Source organism: Rhinopithecus bieti, unplaced genomic scaffold, assembly GCF_001698545.2.
Source record: "Rhinopithecus bieti isolate Rb0 unplaced genomic scaffold, ASM169854v2 scaffold_15834, whole genome shotgun sequence".
Lineage (NCBI taxonomy): Eukaryota > Metazoa > Chordata > Mammalia > Primates > Cercopithecidae > Rhinopithecus > Rhinopithecus bieti.
Genome location: NW_016808980.1, coordinates 1,530,231 through 1,535,539, shown reverse-complemented (window position 1 = coordinate 1,535,539; position 5,309 = coordinate 1,530,231). Strand labels below are relative to the sequence as shown.

Here is a 5,309-nt window from a genome sequence, read left to right as displayed (position 1 = left end):
AAAAAAAAAAAAATAATAATAAAATAAAATAAATAAATAAATAAATAAATCAAATAAATAAATAAATAACAGAAGTGTCCACCCATACTCATGCCAGGAGGTGGGATCACTGGGGGCCATGCTAGAAACTGCCCACCACAAGGCCAAGCCAAAGTTTGAACCCAGTCAGATCTGACTTAAAACCTGTCCTCCCAGAGGAAGCCAACTACAGAGCCTTGTTCTTCCCCAGTCCCAGAGACCAGCCACCTGTCTGCTGCCATGCAGGGCTGGAATTTAATCACACATTAGCCTCACTTCATGGGTGTTTACTGAGCGCCTACTGTGTGCCAGACACAATGCTCCACAGGATGGTGTGGTGCCTGCCCAGGGGAGTGCACTGCTGGTGACAGATACCTGTGCTGTACATTTACTCACCTGCCACGTGGGTCTGCAGAGAACATGTCTTTCTTTATTTCCTGCAACTGATCTGGTATTTCTCACAAAGCCTACTCATAGGGCAACAAGGAAAAAAACTAGATTTAATTTAATCTGATTCAGTACTTTAGAGGCCTTTGGTAATGCTTGGTCTCAAATTTCCTTCTGCTCCTCCCAGCTTTTCTCTAAGCTGGCACTGGGTGGGTGGGGGTGCCGGTGTCCGGTTGTTGATGACGAGACTTCCCAGGAGGAGAGGGGTTTGGGTTTCTAGCCATGTCTGATGCCCAGGATTGCTGTTTGACTTTCTGGCATTTTGGCTGAAACCAGTAGCTGGTAAAACTCATACTCTGGGCCTAGGCCTGCCTGGCTGACTTGGCCCTACCTTGGCTCAGAGCCCTCTCTTCTCTTTCTTTTTTGAGACGGAGTTTCTGCTCTTGTTGCCCAGGCTGGAGCGCAATGGTGCGATCTCGGCTCACTGCAACCTCTGCCTCCCGGGTTCAAGTGATTCTCTTGCCTCAGCCTCCTGACTAGCTGGGATTACAGGTGCCTGCCACCATGCCCGGCTAATTTTGTATTTTAGTAGAGACGGGGTTTCACCATGTTGGCCAGGCTGGTCTCCAACTCCTGACCTCAGGTGATCCACCTGCCTTGGCCTCCCAAAGTACTGGGATTACAGCCATTTTTTTCCCCAGAGCATTTCTGAATCTACTCTCTACTGCGTCTGACCCTTACCTGGGCCATCTACTCCCAGAGCCTTCTGCAGGTCCCTCTGCCCCTCACCTTAACGAGGTGTCACCTACTGAGCAAGAATGCATTGAGCCCATCCTGGCCCGGAGAGGAGCCAGTGCAGCCAAGGAAAGCGAAACACCAGGGCTTCCTTCCTCTCCACTTGCTGCACCTCCAGAGGCCCCACCCCTAAGCTGCTGGAGGGTGGTCTCAGAACCCTTTCCTCCCAAGCCCCCAGAGGGTCAGTGCACAGCGGTGGCTTCTAAACCTACTGTCTCGTAGCAAAGTCTGTGTTGATGATCAGGAACTGGATCTGCCATGGTCCTCTTTATTCCTTCTGTACAAATTCAAATATTTCCCAGGTAGCCAGGTGCCTCAGGCCTGAGAGGGGAAGGGCTACTTACCCAGAAAGGCCAAAGAGGAAAGCTCGGTAATATTGTTCGAGCTATTAATATTACCTGTTACCAAAATGATCACACACGTGATTAGTCACAATCGTGGTAAAAGTGCTGAAGAAAAAACCTAAGAGTAATGAGGGTGTAAGGAGAGCGGCCTGACCTAGCCCGGAGCTCGGGAGAGGTGGTCCTGAACCAGGGTTGGGTAAGGGGATCTAGTAGGAAGAGTAGGGTGGCTGGGTGAAGAGGGGAGTGTGTATGTGCATGTGTGAGCGTGTGTGTGAGTGTGCGCCATGTGTGCATATATGAGCACACGCGTGCATGTGTGTGCACATGTGAGCATGCATATGCGGATGTGTGTGCTGTGTGCATACGTGTATTATGTATATGTGAGCATACGTGTGCACATGTGTGTGTGTGTGTGACTGTCCTGTGTGTGCATGCGAGCAGGTGCTGTGTGTGCACATGTGAACACATATGTGCATGTGTGCATGTGAATGCATGTCAAGTGCATGCGTGAGCTGTGTGTGGTGTGTGCATGTGTGTGTGCAGCCTCATCATCTCCTGAATTTTTTTTTTTTTTTTGAGATGGATTCTCACTCTGTCGCCCAGGCTGGAGGGCAGTGGCTTGATCTTGGCTCACTGCAACTCCACCACCCGTGTTCAAGTGATTCTCATGCCTCAGCCTCCCAAGTAGCTGGGATTATAGGCGCCCACTACCACACCCAGCTAATTTTTATATTTTTAGTGGAGATGGGGTTTTGCATGTTGGCCAGGCTGGTCTTGAACTCCTGACCTCAAGGGATCTGCCCGCCTCGGCCTCCCAAAGTGCTGGGATTAGAGGCGTGAGCCACTGTGCCTGGCCATTTCCCCCAATTTGAGGCACTCCATTCTCTGAGTCTGGATTGCTGGGTGGGTGTGTGGGGGAGAGGAACCGCACTGAGGAGGGTGAATCGGATTCTCTGAGGATGAAGTGCAAAGGCTGGGGCCTCTGCAGGAAGCAGCTTTGCCTGTTCACGGGAAGCAGCTTCTGGAGCCTGAGTGGTTGGCACCACCAGGGACCACAGTGGTGGGAGCAGCAGGGTCAGGAGGAGGAAGGACACTGTGTCTCCCATTAGGAATGTCCTCCTCTCTTTCCTGCTGGGCTCAGAGCTGAGAACCAGGATACAGGTGGCCAGGTGCCTCCGTCAGCAGACTCGGGACTGGGCAGAGTTAGTTTCCCCACCTGTGCACAGGAGAGAAAGAGATCTGTCTCTGCCAGGAGGATGAGTGGACAGTTCTCCCTGGGCTGGCAGAGCAAGCCTCAGACTGAGGGCAGCCGGGGACAGCAGGTCACACTCCCATGGCAGAATGATGCTGAGGTTCCCAGGGTGTCCCAAACACTCTTCCCACTCCCTGCCCCAGTCTCATGAGAGGGCCATGGACCCTGACACTGTGACTACCCTCTGCTAGTCAGGCAGATGCTAGTCACAGCAGCATCGAATCTCAAAAACAGCTGTCACAGTGGGCAGTATTAGTATCCCCTTTCCTCAGAAAGGGAAATGGAAGCTCAGAGAGGTTACGGAACTTACCCATAATCACAAAGCAAGCATGTGTCCCAGGTCTATGTGATCCCAAAGCCTTTGCTCCTCTGACTCCCACAGCTGCTGTGTGACCTTTCAGTTTCCTGAAGGGGGGAAGAAAACAATCTGCTGTAGAAAAAGCTTCAAGCCAGACTTCAGAAATGCCCAGAGCTGTGAGTTCAGTATCACGGCCCCTGCCCTCCCCTCTCTGTGCAGCGGCCGCACAGTGAGCTGAGCTGCGGCGAGGGTGTGTTAAGAACTTAAAGCAGAACCTCGATTTTGAAATGTTCAAGGACAAGGCCAGAAAGGCTCCTTTGGGGATGGGGTGGAGGTTTCAGTCCATTTAAGTGGGCTGGAGGAGAATTTTAACTTTGCCGGCTGATGGTTAATGTTCCCTTCCCAAGGTATTCATGATTTATGCTGATGCTTTAAAAGAAAATTTAGCCAAGCTAGGTTCAGAGTCCAGGAAACTAAGGACAAGGCTTTCAGGAAAGCTTTGTTTGGAGGGTAGGTTAGGAGGGATAGAAGAACACTCCAGATACCTCGCCTCCACTCACCCAAAGGAGAGGTCACCTTATCACATAAGACCATAAGATAGCTCCCCAGGAGGGATCATGCTCCTAAGATGTTTCTTCCTACGTTTGAAGAAATGGGTGTCCAAGGCTGGGTGTGGTGACTCATGCCTGTAATCCCAGCACTTTGGGAGGCTGAGGTGGGTGGATCACTTGAGGCCAGGAGTTCGAGACCAGCCTGGCCAACATGGAGAAAACCCATTGCTACAAAAAATACAAAAATTAGCCAGGCATGGTGGCAAGCGCCTGTAGTCCCAGCTACTTGGGAGGCTGAGGAGGGAGAATCGCTTGAACCCAGCAGAGGTTGCAGTGAGCTGAGATGGCACCACTGCACTCCAGCCTGGGCAAGAGTGAGACGCTGTCTTAAAAAAAAAAAAAAAAAAAAAAAAAAAAGCAAGCAAACAAACAAAAAAACAAAGAAATGGGTGTCCTGGCTGGGTGCAGTGGCTCATGCCTGTAATCCCAGCACTTTCAGAAGTCAAGGCAGGTGGATCACCTGCGGTCAGGAATTCGAGACCAGCCTGGCCAACAGGCAAAACCCCGTCTCTACTAAAAATACAAAAATTAGCTGGGTGTGGTGGCGGGTGCCTGTAATCCCAGCTACTCGGGAGGCTGAGGCAGGAGGATGGCATGAACCTGGGAGGCGGAGCTTGCAGTGAGCCAAGATTGCGCCACTGCACTCCAGCCTGGGCGACAGAGCAAGATTCTGTCAAGAAAAGAAAAGGGAAAGGGAAAGAAAAGAGGGTGTCCTTTCTCTGTATTCTAGGCCTCTTATCTTAGCTGAATTGAAGAAAAATGTGTATAAGGCCCTAGATATTCACTGTCATGTTAATAAACCCTTCCTTGGTCTCCATTCTGGGGCCTGAATGGAAAAACGAAAGGCCCAGAATCTGGGCCTTGGGACTCAGCATTACAAGGTACGAGACCCTGATTTATACCAGCTTAAGCCAAGACGGGAATTTACTGGCTTATAAAATTTAGACGTCTGGGATTTGGTTTGGCTTTAGGTATAGCCAGATACAGTGAGGTGTGTGGAGATGGGGGATTTAGGGCTGATTTTCCTTCACCTGGCTTGGAGGAGGTTCCTTGGCTGAACCAGTCATGGTGGCCAAAAGAATGTGGAGGTGACTGTCTGTGTTCTACTCCATGTAACTATGTGCACTGAACAGTGCTGTGGGATCATTCACCATAAGAAACCCGCCCGGCAGGCACGGTGGCTCACGCCTGTAGTCCCAGCACTTTGGGAGGCCAAGGCAGGTGGATCACGAGGTCAGGAGTTAGAGACCAGCCTGGCCAACATGAGGAAACCCCATCTCTATTAAAGATACAAAAAATTAGCCCGGTGTGGTGGTGTGCGCCTGCCATCCCAGCTACTCAGGAGGCCAAGGCAGGAGAATTGCTTGAACCCAGGAGGTAGAGGTTGCGGAGCGCTGAGATCATGCCGTTTCTCTACAGCCTGGGTGACAGGGCAAGACTCCGTCTCAAAAAAAAAAGAAAAGGGGTGTCTGAGCCAAGGTAGAGCCAAGTCAGCCAGGCAGGCCTAGACTCCAGCAATCTTCTTGCCTCAGCCTCCTGAGTAGCTGGGACCACAATCACACATCACCACAACCAGCTTTTTTTTTTTTTTTTTTTTATTTTTT

General features: G+C 50.8%; 1 protein-coding gene and 1 long non-coding RNA gene across 9 annotated transcripts in view; one reads left to right on the top strand and one right to left on the bottom strand.

The window, feature by feature from the left end:
- Positions 1–3,484, bottom strand: part of LOC108539453 (uncharacterized) — a 7,961-nt gene extending 4,477 nt beyond the window's left edge. Inside the window, exons 1-5 of one of the 7 annotated variants that reach the window (XR_001888366.1) lie at positions 3,370–3,484; positions 3,107–3,201; positions 2,332–2,760; positions 1,413–1,598; positions 415–485 (exon numbers count right to left, since the gene is read on the bottom strand). This is a non-coding gene — a long non-coding RNA (uncharacterized LOC108539453). Of the gene's footprint in view, positions 1–414; positions 513–1,412; positions 1,599–2,331; positions 2,761–3,106 lie in introns of all 7 variants that reach the window. The other 6 variants (XR_001888362.1, XR_001888367.1, XR_001888365.1 and 3 more) reach the window with 6 other exon arrangements.
- Positions 1–5,309, top strand: part of RIPOR3 (RIPOR family member 3) — a 106,797-nt gene that overhangs the window by 21,651 nt on the left and 79,837 nt on the right. The window lies entirely within an intron of this gene.